Raw genomic sequence first — 15,730 nt, 5'->3', positions numbered from 1 at the left:
GAGAACCGCCCTTGATGCCATTGTGTCGAAACAGTATACTTTTTATTTTTTTTATACCACAAATAAGAATTGGAATTCGAAATTCAAATTACAATAGGGCGGCGAATAATGGGGGGTTAGCGTTCGCGTGGCGGGTACTCGGTATATCGTGCATTCGTATAATTATAGTAGTTGTGGTGTATCGTATTTGGACGTGATAAGGGATAGAATGCTTTGCTACGAATGTTGTGGTAACTCGGTCAGTTCGGTGGTGGCGGCGGTTGATTGACGTAATTCGTCAGTTTCGTATTCGCTATTGGCCGGGGGCTGCTGTCAATCAAACTAAACACGAGTCTCGGTTCCACTCGGCTGCATTCTACCGCCCCGATTAACTAACATACGATGTAATGGTGCTGAATACATAGTTGTCTTAAATGTTTGTTTTAATAATATGTGAAGAATTCTTTAGTGGATGTCATTTAAATTGGGATCACTCCATATACTTTCAAATTTCTTAAGAACAGATCTAACCCAATAGCGGTGTTATGTTATTAAAATATAGATTTCTTAGTAACCTAAAATTACTAACTATTATGATAACTGTCGACCGTACACACGTTAACATTGCATTAAATCATCATCAGTTAACTGAAGTCTAAATTGCGATAGCCCTTGGTTAGCTCCTTTAAATATAAGTTCGGGGGTACTGTTGTCGAGAAAAGACTTTTAAGGTAATTAAAGATGACATTATGTCTATATTTAAATTATATCTTTAAAAAACAGGTAAATAAGTTCGTCATCCTCCAATCTTTTCTGTTGTCAAGAAATTTTCAAGAAAATTAATATTTTTTTTATCCCCGTTCCTAAAAAGATTTTAAAAGTACTTAAACTATAGTACAAAATATATTTCTATATGTTGTGTCAAATATTAACGGTGTGACTGAAATATTCGGTCAATATCACCATAATATTTTGTACCGAACTGTACTTTCTATGATGAATATGTGGGATGCAAGTTGGCTTTGTGTTTTTGCGTAAGCGTAGTAAGAGAGGCGATTATGCGAGCTTGAGAGGTGCCGCGTATAATGTTCGCATTATCTCGATATGCTATCCTTACGCATCACTGAACAACACTATCTTTTGCTAGGGTTGCTACGCTAGAAAAATGAATTATGGTGCAATTGAATTTTGAAATTTTGGTTAAAAGAGTTGTAAGAAAATAAATTAGTAGTTCAAGAATGTAGAAATTATTTATGGATAATATATAAAGAAGAGTTTCACCTGAAAAAATTGATGGTCAGGACACATCAGATGTGTGTTACAATAACAACAAATATTGGAAACGCATAGGCGTGGTCCAAGCTTTTTTGTGTTGTAATTCTTTACATTATTTTCACTGGGTATAATGGAATGGAATACATTGTCTATAAAAAGTTGAATAAACAATTGAGTAACAAACAGATTTTAACATCCGCTTTAGCTAAGTTACACAAAAGGGTCTCGCGACGTTTTAAAATATTAATACAAACCCTTGTACAGATATAAAACAAGTGGGGTAATAAATGGTTGTAGAACGATGTGTGCTCGTTTAACCCTCTAGCAGCCGGGGTAAGCAGCGGCGAAGATTTACTGCGGATTAGGGTCACTTACATCGGTCAAGTCAGGAGTCGCCTTGTCCGCACTTCATTTGATCATATCGCACGGTTACCCTTGTTTTATTCAATTAAATAATAGAACACTATATTGTTAACCGTAATAAATAGTATTTTTTATTTTAAGAAAGGTTGTGACTATTACTTTTTTATCAAACTCACTTCTTATTTGTAGGCAACCTTATAAACAGGTCGTTAAGGTTAGTCAATATTTTTACACTACTGAGATACTCGTATATAAGGTGTTTGGATTCTAATAATTGTACTATTTTGTTGAACTCATATTATCAAGTTGGAAAACAAATGAGTCAATTATAATTATTCTACACCAATATGTTATTGGACTTGATTTTACTTTATACATAATTCGTAGAGTTAGAGTTAAGACGTTAAAGTTAAAGAGGCGATGATTATTTAGTCGACGCGATACGTCGTAGTTGTAAACAATTTGCGAAGGACGTGTGCGAAACGAGGCCCGGACCAAGTTTGAATAATTAATCTTGAGCCGGTAAAGGATTAATGCGGTGGCCAGTTGGCGGTTGGATGCCATTAGAGTACGTTCGATGCCCCTCGCTAAATGCTGCGGTCACATTATTCCTGTCGACCTCTCGAGGTAACGTTCGCTTTAGGTCTTTAATTAATTTGCTTGTTTACTCTTTGATTTTGATACAATGTTTTAGGATAAAAAAAGTTAAAGTAGCAATTGATAGTTAAAACAAATGAGAAAAGATGCTAATGAAAGAAAAATAAGGTCGTGGATTAAAATTTTGTAAAATCTAACCAAGATTATTTTCCTTTCTTCTATATTCAAACATCTAATCGCGCTGATGAGTGGTAATATTCAATTACTACAGATTACAAAAGTTACCTAAGCACTTCAATGTTAACCCTATAAAGGAGATACCTTACTACAGCAAAAAGCGTGTACCTCTCAGTACCTAACTCTATGTGCCGACTTCTTATGATAAACTGCCAAACATTTATTTTGAATGTTGCCACTGCAACAGAAAAGTTATCAAAGGGGGAAACGGCAAGAAATATTACGTTATGAGGTGTGAAAGGCATAAATGTAAAAATCCAATATTTCAAGAGCGAAAAAAGTAAATTTTTCCGCCATATCTCGTTCCATTCTCGTTTAGAGCTTTGTACGAAACGTAATGATGTGAAATAGTAATATTAGGTTATAGTTATATCGGCTATTGTAACTCACAATAACGTCCTCTCAAACAAGTAAACATCGGAATAAAACCATTTTTATTTTTTCAAGCTTTCCTCCCAAAATATGCCTAAATAATGGGTAAGAAAATAATTTGATAAAATAATTTAGTATCGATAGACCTCATTAATCATTATAACTTGATTTTTATGTTTTACTAATATAACTATTTTTGTACCCTAGTAAAATATCCCACGAACCTGAGACCTTTATGTCCTTAGTTTGTTTTGTTCTCATAGTATAAAAAAGAAATGTAGCAAATAAGTTAAATGTACCATTAGACTATAACCTCGAAGACACTTCAATCGATCATAAGCAGACAGATTTGTATTTTTCCGATTAGCCGAATTGGGGGCCTATTTGACATTGTCACATCAATTATAAGCATGGATTACTGAAGACAGATCTGAGGCGGTTCAATTTGGGAACGGGTGCTTGTTGCTTAGATCTCAGAGGGGAGACGCTATCAGAATCTGACACAAGATAGCATTATCAGTACTACAAAAAAAATCGGTTTTGTTTGTTTGTGGCTATGAAATTGAGCAATTCAAAAAGGCATTATAGAATTTAATAACTGGCTATTCTAAAAATGGATATTCTGATTTTAAATAAAAACTTCGCCGTAGTTCGTTAAAGACAGTACGAAATGCCTTAAAAATTATAACGTCGACCTTTTCTATCTTTATTAGGGAGTTGATAATAAAGCTTTGACTCCTTGGAATATGCAAAGTGCTTTAAGACTGGCGGTATTTAATTGCCCTTGAAAGGGGCGACAAAAAATAAACGGCGTAGGATATAAATAACGGTGCACTTTTCATAATCGCAATTGTCGCCGGGAGAATATTTAGTGCGCAGTTAAAGCGGTGCGTTTTAGGGTTACCATGCTTCTTTAGTTCGTATATTTTATCAACAGATTATAATTTTTTTGAATAATGTCTAGAAAATATTAATAGATAACTTTTAAGTACCCATGTTAAATACTTTAGATTTATTATGTTTTACGTCTTTTTAAACTTAATATCTTATTTCACCATTGCTCTTAACTTCTGTAGGTAGAATTAAATCGAAAAAAAAAACATTCAAACGTTTTACAAATTAGTTGCGATATATCGACGCTAGAAATAATATTCATAACCGATTTTATAATAAGACAAATTTCTTTAAGTATGGTGGGGTCGTTCGCAAATCTTTCTCATTAAAAAATGTTAGCCCTAACGCGATCCCCGGAGAGAGCGGCGGCGGAGGGAAGGTTAATAGTTGAGGGGCGCAGTATCGCATGAAGACGTCTGCTTGAAAACGCGCTGTTTACGAGATCTCTTCTATTCATTAGTTACTAGACGACAGGTGATGCAGGGGAAAGATATCATGTACGTTCTTTCTTAATGTTTATATGCCAAGTTTCATTTATAATTTCACTTCAACATCTATATCTCTTCCTTGGTCAGTTTACAGTTAATTTGTTCTTACTGAAGCTTGTTGTAAAGAAATGAGAATGGTGACTAATATTGGGAAAGTTATTTTATCACCAGAATTTATACAATAATAAAATATATTTTGAGTTCAAAATGAAGAGGAACTTATGAGAAAATTTCCTTTAAAGTCATATTATAATATTTGTTAAGCGGTTTTAAAACAAAGAATAGCGGTTATAGGAAGCTAAAAGCCACAAAGAAGCGGGGAAGGCATGGGCGCTGGGAAATAAATTTTATTTATCAAATAAAAAGGATGGCGCGCTCGTTTTTCACCGCGCTGGGGACATTATCGCTTCTTTTAATTATTATCCCGCCGATATTTTATACGACGTTTACTATCACCTCCGCGGCTATGAACTCCCTACTGGCTTTGCTTGTCAATTTAGAACATTTAAATATATGTTTTATTCTATCGAAATTACATACTTAAACATTTTTTTAGTAACAATTATGTTAGAGATACGAGTAAGAAAAGAGGTCTATCTATGTTCAGAATTAAATAAGATTGAAGTCTTAACTTGTTATTAAAAAAGCTAGATGTTGAATAATTTGACCACAGTGCAAAAGACGTGTAAGTTTAAACATTTGAATCATACTTAAAATTGTTCACATATTTTAACTGTTCATGTTTATATAATTTTTTTAACTGTACATTTGTAAATAGAGAAGAGGCGAGCGTTTAATTCGATCGCGGGGCGGGCGGCGCGCCCTAGCCACGCGGCCTTAAGGAAATGAAGGAAAAAAGCGGCGGAAGCTGCGCCCTCCGCCCGCGACCTCTCCTTCCCTCCCCTCGCCAGCTTGTGGCTTTTTAAATGGAAATTTATTGTAAAACACTCCGTCAATTCGCTCCCAAGAAGCGTGTTTAAATTTTTACCTAGAGCACGACGCGGCATGATTGTCCACTTACTTCTTTTGTTTTGTTCAGCAAACTTTTACTGATACTATGAAAGGAATTTTATTTACTGACAAATTATACAGCAAGAAACAAATTGAATTGTTTTGATTCAACGTTCTCTCATGTTGTCCGAAGAATCCTAAAGTGTTCTTTTTTTTTCATAAGGTGGTAAACGAGCGAGCGGCCTCCTGAATTCTCCGAAATAGCGAAGCGGAATTGCAGAAGCGTTGCCTAAGTTTAATCGACGCAGGACGGACTCATAGAAAAAGAATATCAACCCTTCCTATGCATCCCCTTCTACGTAAAATCCACTTCCCCTTTCCATCCTCTCCTTATAAGAAAAGGATGGGAAGTGGATGAGGACTAAAATTAGGCCTCCGGCACGCACACCCATCAATGGCAACGCAGAATTGTTGTTGCTGGCGTCTACCGCTGTTACTATTGTTCTACACTCTAATATAAAGTTAGGGCTATGACGAGTCTTTAAGATGGCATTAGAAATTAATAAACAGTAGTACATTAAACAAATTAATTGCAATTCAAAGTATTAAGATAAAACAAGAGTAAGTGAACTCTTTAAAACGGCGTGGTGCGGTGAGTTCATAAAACTCAGCGAAAGGAAAGCTGGCGTTCCCGCAATTGAAAGGCGAAGGCCCCCTCGTGGCCAGATAGGGCACTTACTGTAAAAGTTAAAGCTAATTGCCCTTAAGACATATTTTTAATTTCATTGCCCCGTTGCTTCTTAGCGGAGTTCACTCGTACTGATAGCGAGGGTAGCTTGTAATTGCCGTTTTTTACGAGATAAGGTCACAGTTTTGAATGTCGAACATATTTTATGTCATGGTGTTTGGCCGCTAGGTCTATAAAAACGTTTTATATTGTATTTTGAATTTTATAACCAAAATTCGACAATGTTTTAACAATACCATCTTTGATATAGCATTATGGGTTGGTTTTAAAATCTAACAAGCAGTCCCTTAGTGGCGACTTCTCATATAAAATCCAATCTAAATATGTTTCTGTGTGGCAGTTAATGTTCATTAATAAACAAAGCAGCTTTAATATATTGCAAGGTTACTTCGTGTTTGGGATTGCAGCTCGGTAGCCGCTACCTCTATTGTGCTTCTTTCTTATCCTTTCATCCTGTCATTTCGTTTTCATATGAGACTCATTCTTCATTTGAATTCGGCTCAGGATTGTTAGTTTTTTTTCGGCAACTCTGCTGCCCACCGCGGAGCTGCCACAATGACTAATATAATTATAATAGTTATTTTTTCTTAAGCATTCACTAGAGTTTGACTGGTAAGTGACCAAATGATGTCAATATTGTTTATTCCTATACTGGTTGATATGAAAAGTATTTTGATATTATGTTTTTAGAAACTAAATGGTACTTAGGAAATGTATTCTAGAATCTAACATCGATGTTCAGATAAATTGTTAAAATTCTAAATTTATCTACAAACTTATTGCAAACTATTAAACTTTGCATAATACAAAAGAAAAACGCTTAATAAATTCCGTTTCGACTTACAGTTGAAGATGGCTGTCAATAGATGTCGTTGACAGTCTTGATGAATGACCGTTTGTAGGTACCGGGTAAATGTGTGTGCACCATAATTTTTTCAATCTGACTTTTTTTATTATAGATAGGAAAATAAATTACATTGGTAAATAGTTAAAAGCGATGACTAAGTTAGGTTATTCCTTTTATGCACCTGTTTTTTGTTATCTTCGTTCGTAACGAGGGAATATTATTGCTGCAGGTGAACTACTATTATAATAGTATAATAAATGCTTTTTTTAATTTGAAATATACGACTAGTGGGGTTAAGGTGAATTTCAATATTATAAAATTGAAACTATCCTGAATAAGTAGATTGACCTGGTGACCATAGTCGGTCGTCATTAGCCTCATTCACAGGTTACAGATGAAAAGAAACCAGCCGATCGGTCGGCGGCGAGCTCCGGCAAACGGAAGTCTTTACAATCGTCGGTATGCAACGTTTTATTTTCTACAACTTTGGAAGAAAATACCAAACAGATTTAGTCAATTGAAGTGGAATTTTATGGAACTTTTTTTTACAGTATACAATCATAATTACTTGTAATAATTTACATCAGGCATATCATGCTATGTTTAGGTATCAATATGTTTAGGTATGAATAATCATTAAAATATATATGAAATCAAGAAAAACATTGGCATAGGAAATGAGAGATAAAAATACCTAGTATTGCGATGGCAATCGACAGTATTAATTTATATTTATATAGAGACAGTGCTGAAGATAGATGTCTAAATGTAGAGACGTATCCGCCAAAGTAGTGTCGTCGGACGTCGTGTTGAGAGACGCGGGCGACAAACACGACCGGTCTGTCACTCACTGAACACCATGTGAACAAGAATGAACCTTGTATTATTAACAAAACATGTTGCTAGACAAAAAATTTAAACATTCCATCATATATTACCAAAATAGAGATAATGAAAAATAAATAAAGCTGTAATTGTCATAAGGATTTGTTATAAGAGCACCAAAAGAATTTTAGAGATATAAAATACCTTTAAGGTAATCATTTACTTTACCGAATATCGCTCAAAGAATGTTAGACTGATCATCATTATCCTGCCCTTTCCCCCTACGGAGGGTCGGCACAGTATGTACTACTCTTCCATACATCTCTATAAGCTTTCATATCTAAAGAATGTAAGACTGATGCAGTCAAAATATAGAGATTAAACAAAAAATCTTATCAAGGTTGCAGAAGCACAGTCTTTTGATCATTATTGCTTATAAACTTATCATATCATGAAAATATCGTTACGCAAGAGGTCCGCAAGTTGCTCTAATAGTTTTAATTTATACAGTAGTTATACATAGCGTACAGCATTATCTATCTCCATCTAACTTTATAATGGACAAACTTATCAAAGTGTGAGGAGGCCGAGAACAGTTAAAGTGGCAATCATAACGCGCTCAGATAACAATAAGTTAGGCCATCGCAAACTAGCAAGGGGCTTCATTAAGGGGACAATGCACGGTGACGTATACGTCCGAAGTCCGGCAGTTACATGCAAGTGTTGCCTATACACTGGACTCAGAGTGGACAACTTTGCTCCTGAATATTCCGTACGCGCTTCGTTCACTTGTTTATGGACATTCCCGCGGCAATTTGCCGGGTTTTGTGGCCGCTCCAACTTTTGTCCGCTTGGCCCGTTTACTGTCGCCTGATAAGATTTACCGCCTCAATGCGAAGAGGGACATTTTACTGGCCAAGTTTATGGTGTCAACTTTATAACACTAGTTTGATACTAACTTTATGTTAGTATCAAAGTTACACGAATATATTTAAATAATGTTTTAGCACGCCTAATAACATTTTAAAAATAAAAATACAAGGAGAAGCGGATACTGTGGTCGCAAATTCGCATTTTTTTTAATATTAGCAGATTTTTGTTAATTTAATAATATTGCTTGTACCATTCCAACTAAGCTCTAAGGCTTGTGCTAGGTTATTCTTAGATAGATTCGTCGTCATAATATAAAGCCACAAAGTAGACTTAAAAATCTATAATGGAGATTTAAAAAATCTTTGCACAATTTGCTTAAACTTAATCTGCGTAAAAGTTAGGTATATAGATAATCAGTTTCATCGAAAACCTGTCACTTAATGAAATGATAACGTAGATGTAACATAAGCGATGACAATATTTGCTAAGTAAATCCTTGTCCTCGGTTGGGGGAGCACAACTTGGGTTAGTTGTGCATAACATCGTCCCTGTTTTGACAAAAGGGCACTAACTGCAAGTCACTCATATCGATATCCGACGCGACTCATCGTTGCTCCGACGGTTTTGTTCTACAAGTTTTTGCGTAAGCTATGGAAACATTCACAACATCAGATAGATAGGTTCAGAGGTTCATTACATAGGTAATAAATATAAAAAAATTGTTAGATGAGTAAATTCAGAAATTAAAAACCCGACTTTAAGAATAACCTAAAGCTACAATATCTGAATGCAATACATAATTACTTTTATATAATTTCATTGAAATTTATAACTTTTGACGAATTCTGTGGAATCTAAAGAGAGAGTATTAAACGATCCGGTGATAGTCTTTATTGATTCGCAATGATAAGTCCTGGTACTGATATCTAGGATGTCATACATATATGTAACGCTAACGCATAATAAATACGAAGTATACCGTTGTACGATCGCAAAAGATGCAAAGAGATATGGACTTTCACCTCGATCTCGATATTTGTGGAGTAATGATCTGTTGTAAGAAAGCCTAAGGTGAGTGTTGGATATTATTGGTTTTTTGCTGTGTGATAGTTAGTAGCGGGAAATCCAGGTGTGCGATGAAAATGATGGTAGTCGTAGGAAGAATGCTTCCCGGTAAAAGCGAATTGCGGCATTCGGGATCTGGCTTTGGCTAGCAATTTATTCAAAGAAACGGCTCTGCCCTCGCGGTGACGAGGCAGCCCGTTACATTTGCATCGCGGTACAGTCACATGCAAAAGACGACATGGTTTATAAAATACATTATCAAAAATGTATACTAACATTTATTTACATCAGTATGACAGATGAGTAGAAGAAATCTTTCATGCGATTTAACTTTTTAGTTCAAGTTTAGTTTAGTTTTAGTGAATTTGTGAAATTGCAAAATTGCCAAGTAAGATTAGAACAAGAGTGTACATTTTTTATAGCTCTTAAAAGATTACCTAGTATTATTCTTTGTTGGAACTATATTATGGTTTGTAGGAACTGTCCTGTGGTGCATTAAGTAAATGTTTCATAGAGTATGCGATGGGCACAAAATCTTAATATATCTAGGAGTGTTCTTTATTTGCTAACTATACTCGAGGCATGGTGAGGTTGCAACTATCACCCCTCTGCTGCAACGTTTCTCTCTTTGCAAATAAAAACTTATAACACTGCTTCACTTGATTTCATTGCTAGAAAAAATATAAGTTATCGTATTTATGGTCATTTTACTAACTGTCGTATTTGCTCAACGGCTATTTGTTAAATAAGTCTTGACTTTTCATCAGATTCAGTAGGTAATAGAAGTAATCATTATTAAAGTCATAACAAACAATTATAAAACAATACCAACAGTAGAACAAAAATAAATATAAATAACATGATTAATGTTCAGCATATTTTGTTTTTATGACTCGTGTCTGCGACTCGCAGCATTTAATTTCGCCCAGTGAACGACTTCGATTTTCCTGCAGTTTAAAAAAGAAAGTAACTTATCAGTTAAATAGAACAGGACGGTGCTATTTTAAACTGGGCGAGGGAAGTAGAGACAACAGATTGCAAAGAGGGAACGAAAATAAAACGGGGGAAGAAAGTTAAGCGTCCGTGACTTTTCAAGACTTTTTCTTTTCGGCGTTTATTTTTTTTAAAGTTTACGCTCCACGCCGTTTTGTAGCGAGTATATAAATGCAAGCGTATACCAATTTGTCATTTCGTTCTCCTCGTTTTTCGCTTAGTTCTACATTTACTGAAGAATTGTGAATGAATAACAATAAAATATAATATAATATTTAAAATACAATAACCAAATTCCAGGCACCACAAAGGAAATAATAATGCCAACGATTTGGTGTATGTTAATTTCACATAGTAATCGATCTGTATTCCAAATTTCATTTAGATCCGTTCAACCGTCTTGGAGTTATCTGACAACAAATATACATTCATCTGTTCTTAAAAACTTTAGCATTTATAGTACAACTTAGTAAGATTTTCATGTGGACATCTTCGTCTTTTTCAGTTGTCAAAACTAGCGTATTCTTCTATGACAGGTGTAGTAACAGGTAACAGTAACATGTCTATGGTCGACAGCGCGGGCAAACTTCTGAAGCGTCTAATTACATTGGATCGGTCGAAGGCAAATAGTACGAAGGCGCCTTTCGATCATCCATCACCGATAGAGCGCCGGCTCTTTGTGGCCACCGACCAATTACCGGCATGAAAATTAAATTCACGAAATCTAATTAACAACAAATTGTTTTATTTATTATGATGCGTAGGGGTCATTTGTTCCTGTCGCGCCGGCGCCCGGGGCGGGTCCCCGCGATGCCCATCAAAGCCCTGCTCTCGATACTAGCGTTTTTTTTTACGTTTGTTTGAAGTTTTCGAGACGGAGTGTGATGTAAGTGTTGAACGTTGACCTTGGACCGACTTGAACTAATACAAATGTTTTCTAATATATATCTAGGTAAGTTTGATATTGAGAATTAGTGATTAAAAGTATTTACACGATGACAATTTCTTGTCGCGTGTTCCATTTTTTATGTACCGGTATCGCACTAAGATTTGATTTCAAAACTCGGTGCGAGAGTAAAAAACGAGTAAGAAAATAAAGAGTTACACTATGAGAATATGTTCATAACTGTCTAATGAAGAATCGAAACTTCTTTGAGTCTTTTATATGCAAAAGTAAACAAATATGGAAATCATTAAACTATTAGCAGAATAATGTCGTTACATGCAAAATCATACATCACCTGTCCCAGCATTGCATGGACTTAAATGTTATGACGTATGTTGTGCGGGCCACTCGTAATGCGCCCTCATTTGTTATGTCGGCGGAATGGCCGCGTTACGTCGCGTCGACAGCGAACACAAAGACCGACGTTTTATTGTCGAGATTGCCTACAAATGGATCATATATAATATATTCTTAGTTCGACCCCTACTCATATCCTCAGATATTTTTCTTTATATAATAATTAAAATCCGAATTTTTAAATGTAATTTTTACAATAATTAAGTCAGACCTTGACATGATCTCATCTGATGTTAAGTAGTGATGTATGCTTAGTAGATTCCTATTCACCTCTCTTAAATGGACTGACATTTAATTAATAAAAAATTCACGCGAAAATTCCTTAAATATTTTCGCCCAATAAATTCTATAATAGTGAATTAAGACACACCCAGGTGAAATGGTATTCATCGTGGCTTGGTTGATATACTGCGTTACAGATAGGCGTCGCTATCCATCATCCCGGACCCCTGGGTCAGCGGTGACGCGCTGTTAGACCCTAACACTGACCTCTATATCGACTTAAATGTGTCAAATAATTCGCGATTTTTTCTTGATTTTATCAATATGTATGTGGCAGATACCTAATAGATAAGTTTTAGGTCTATCTTGTATTTATTCTGATTTTGATTATAGTTAAATTTATCTTTTGTGTCTGTTCTGTAGTAAAAACGACGACTGTGCAACGACCTAATTCAGCATGAAATTATTCTAAGATTGAAACAGTGTCCGGGCCTGATGTCGTAGCCGTGGCGTGCTCCGGACAGTTCATTTTTAATAATAAATGAGACGAAATCAAGACATGACGAATAAATGAATCCAGAACTTGACGAATAAATGAATATGGAATATGATAAATGGAAGGCCCGGCATCCCTCGCGAAGATTTTTTCTTTGGCTCGGCCGAACGGAAGACGCTGGCTTTTTCCTTTTGTAGCCGGGACAAGTTAAGCGTTTTTTGGACGAGTCTGGCTGTCGGTGTGATATTTATCATTTCGTATAAAACTTGAATCATTACGCTCCTTCGATTTTGGCCTTTGAACGTTTAATCTAATTGTTAGCTTTATTATTTCTTTTAATCCGTCTTAGGCCTCCTTTTTATGTACAGTCTTTTTTCTTCCTTGGATATAAGTAATTTGAAACATTACACACGCTCGGTAAAACTTGAAAGCGTGATGCAATCGAGTCGGCAGAAGAAGTGGCGATATAATCCCTGCAGTAGTCACCGCCACGTGGTTCTATGATAAAGTGCCCGAGCAGATTATGTAAATTCTATACTTCTATTCCCTTCCTTTTCTCTCTTGCATTGATATATACTAGCGTCCTGCTCGATGCAATATTTCCACCCCACCGATGGTCGCGCGACTGATGGATGATGCGTTATACCAATAACGTTTTTGAATAACGCATCATATGTTAAGCATTTTACACTCTATTCGATTTTATGTCATGCAAATTCTGTTTTGGCTGGTTTTAGATACTATATGACTTCGTTAGTTTTGGCAAAATTCAGTAATCTACGTTAGTTTTTTCACTTTACAATCTTTTACTTTTTTAACTAACTACTTTCTTTAAAAGATATTTTAATTACATTTAATAAATCAGAATGAATATCCGTACTTCTTCATAATAAGCTCGGGAAGATTTTTTTTTTTATAACATTTAACGATAAAATCAAGTATAGATTTAGTAAATCATATTTATACTCGAGAATTGTTTTTACAAGTACGTAAAAAAATGAATAAAACTGATGATTTACTACATACGTCTGTGTATTTATTTATTCCATCACGTTGATAATAAGCTAGTGTCGTGTTATTATACAGTAATGTAATGTGCAGTTGTAACCACACTGGTACTTCTTCATAATAACTGTACGTACTAAATGTGAATGAAAATGTCATACTTGTCGCGTTATTTTTACAAGTGCATCAAAGATGACTATTGTAGAATTAATTATTTTATGATAATTCAATTGGATTAATTATTCTTTTGTAGGTGTCTGCACTAGAGAGGAAATTAAATTAAAATGGTGTTAATCAATTTCAATCTTGTCTGATTTTAGTAAGATCCAGATGTTATTAAAATCAAAGACCAGAACAATTTAATGTAGTTCAAGGAAGTTAACTAATATAAACTCGCCCTCTTTTTGTATATATATTTGGCGTTGCGAATGTGGAAATTTTGAGGTTTGGTTATCAAAAAACGTAAGAAATATGAATCTATAGATATGTTTCATGTATAGATTCGTTTAATAGATAAACATCATATTTTATGTAAAATGTGCTTTTTATCGTCACAAAGTCGAAAAAGTATTATATCATATAGAGCGGGAAGTTTTTTTGTGCTATTTTAAAGTAGTTGTTTGTTGTGTAATTCAATCATCGAGTATTGACATCAAAGTCTGGCGCGGTGCCAGTCACACGTTCGAGATATCACTTCCCTTGTCATTCGTTTGCATTGGAAACAATTTGATATTTAAAAAAAAGATTCTAAAATTTTAAATTGCTTCTCCACTCGATTGAATTCCAATAAACATTCAAGCATCAGACGATGTTCATGTATTCAAACACTAATTACAATCTAATGTTTGTAAATTATTATTAAAAAGAAGGGTGTAGTACCAAGTAGAACCACAAATGCATAAATCTTAGACTTAGGATTGAGGATTCAAAAGCCATAGAGGGAAATTTAGGTAGCGCTGAAGTGTGATTCCTTTAGAATGGTAGCAGATTAAGAGCGTATTCGCACGAGCGCTTTTTTGACGCCGCGTTAAAACTCGACGTTATCGGCCCTCGAGCGATGAACGCTTCAGCATCACTCTTGTTTCCTTCTCTCAGCGTTTAAAATGCAACACTACGCCATAAAAAAGCGCCGAGTTTTAAAAGCGCTACCGTTCCTACAGCGCTTTTATAACGCGATGCAGGCAAATGCATTTCTATGTTCCATCAGTTTCTACAGATACATGGAAATGTATTTGTTCTATTTGAACGCTGTTTTAGCGCGCGATTAAAAAGCGCACATGCAAATGGAGGCTTACTGTTACATTTGCAATTACTTTGCTCGACAAACAATTGCAATCTACGTCCTAGAAATTTCTAAACATACTTCCTTAGTATGACCAGTACGTACATCTATTCGAAGCTGATATTTTTGTCTTATCAGTCATTCCTCATTTAATATGTTGAGCTTGAAATTAAGCCATATATGATTTGTGATAAAGACTTATAAAATAATAATTGTTCAGTATACACATGGCAAACAGAAGGCCGGCTCGTGTCCATTGAGATTTGACACAGGTCCAGTGAGTCAGCGTTCCGCACGGAAGCCGACTTCTAACATATGCACGCCCGAACGTGACTTGCGAAACCGCGACAGGCCCTTCTAATTGGTCACGAAGACAATTCAATACAAGCCAACGTTCTCACAACCAATTTATTACAACATCAATGGAAACCCGGCTGGTTTTTAATCTCATTTGTAAAATGATCTCTGTCTTCAAAAAAAGGGTTCAAGCCTCAAACTCAAAGATGACAAAGACAGAACCAGGATGATAAAAGTATAATCCCAAGTAAAAACTTGTATAGTTTTAGCTTAGCTTTTTCAAAGCAAACTTCATTTAGTTTTGTTATTTCGAAGTCTAAATCAAAACAAAAAGCTATGTTTTATATAAGAGATATTAAGTTTTACATCACACAAGAAGCCTCCGTTTTGTATAAAAATTAGCCGCAAGGTAGACCAGACTGCACATCAAAAAAATAGTGCACGTCGAAATAATAACTAAAAAAAAACAACGAAGCGCTCTCGAAGGGAGAGGCGTGTGTGAGTGTTGGTGGAGTGTGGGTGAGCTAAACGCAATATAAAGCGTGCTTGTGGTGCCGACTGTACACAGCTATAGTATAGACAGCTCCTCGCCTCCCGCGGTCATTAGTGCCGCGGACC

The 15,730-nt window shown here is 35.4% G+C and overlaps 1 protein-coding gene across 2 annotated transcripts in view; it reads right to left on the bottom strand.

Moving 5' to 3' along the window:
• Window positions 1-15,730, bottom strand: part of LOC106711452 (homeotic protein proboscipedia) — a 39,323-nt gene that overhangs the window by 2,147 nt on the left and 21,446 nt on the right. The gene's annotated exons all lie outside the window — the stretch shown is intronic.

Source organism: Papilio machaon, chromosome 9 (assembly GCF_912999745.1).
Source record: "Papilio machaon chromosome 9, ilPapMach1.1, whole genome shotgun sequence".
Lineage (NCBI taxonomy): Eukaryota > Metazoa > Arthropoda > Insecta > Lepidoptera > Papilionidae > Papilio > Papilio machaon.
This window is presented reverse-complemented; position numbering and strand designations above follow the sequence as displayed.